Here is a 1,263-nt window from a genome sequence, read left to right on the forward strand (position 1 = left end):
CTGCCTTCTACTTTGAGAGTTTCTTCTATCCGGCGATTCCGAACCTTTCAGACATGTTTATGATCCTCTTTGAGATTATAAACTCTGCCCTCCTGATACATTTGGCGTCACGAACAGGATCGCTAGGTATAAGATCTCTATTTAGAAGCAGAACAATTCCAGAGGAAGAGATGAATATCCCAGGATGGGAGGATCCATTTTATTCCTCCCTAGCAAAAGAATTGGCTAAAAAAGCTGGACCCTGTGAAAACTGGGAACCAAGGCTACGGAGAGGAGATCCTAGGGATTTGGAAAAGTGTTTACGAGAAGTTGGGATTCAGTCAGGGGCATCACTATCTAGGCAAAGCTGGATAGTGTTATCAGCCTACCGGCTAGTATACGAAAGATTGAGATTAAGTGAAAGACATGGGGGCACTCCTACCCCACAGGAAGAAGGGAAATCTCAGATAGCAGAAGACCAAACTGACTCAAATGAGAACTTTTCTATTAATGTGGCTAAGAGCAACAGGAGACCAAAAAAGCCCAGAGTGCATTTCAACCCAGCCCAGAAAGAGCCTGACTGCCTGCTTCGTCCTAGCCATGGTGGCAGAGGAAGTGAGTGGGGAGAGAATGAGACAATGTTAGGGGCTGAGGCACAAAACACTACTGGGGTTCAGGATGTGCCTCACACAGAGAATAGGAGATGGTTAAATGATCAGACAAGGGCTCGACCCATACAAAGGAGGAAGACAGAAACCCGAGGTGAAGATTCAGTTACAAGGGAAATTCAGGAAGATTTCTCACCGCAAGAGGTCACAGATATTTTGAGTAGATTCAGCCAAAGAATAGGAGAACCATTGATATCTTGGATGGTAAGACTCAGTGATCAAGGGGCCGGTGGAATATCAGTAGATGGGACAGACTGCATGAGATTCATAGGTATCAGCCATGATCCTCTAGTTCAACAAGCTTTTAGGGAAAATCATCAGCAAGGAGATGGTGATAGCAGGACTACTCTGTTGGCATTAGCCGCTGTGGGATGCAATAAGAGATATGCTACTGATTCTATGTGGCCCACTGAGCACAGACCCTGGTATTCACTTAGAGATTGTATCATGAGACTAAAGGAGGAGGTAATGAAGACTGCCATTATGACAGGAACTGCAGACAAATATTACAATGATTCAATGGAACTGCCTCATAGGAATTTAATAATTAGGACAGCTCCCCCTGCTTATAAACAACTAATTTTGAATTTATTACTTGGAGAAGTAGGGAGCCGTC

Source organism: Trichosurus vulpecula, chromosome 4 (genome assembly GCF_011100635.1).
Source record: "Trichosurus vulpecula isolate mTriVul1 chromosome 4, mTriVul1.pri, whole genome shotgun sequence".
Classification (NCBI taxonomy): domain Eukaryota; kingdom Metazoa; phylum Chordata; class Mammalia; order Diprotodontia; family Phalangeridae; genus Trichosurus; species Trichosurus vulpecula.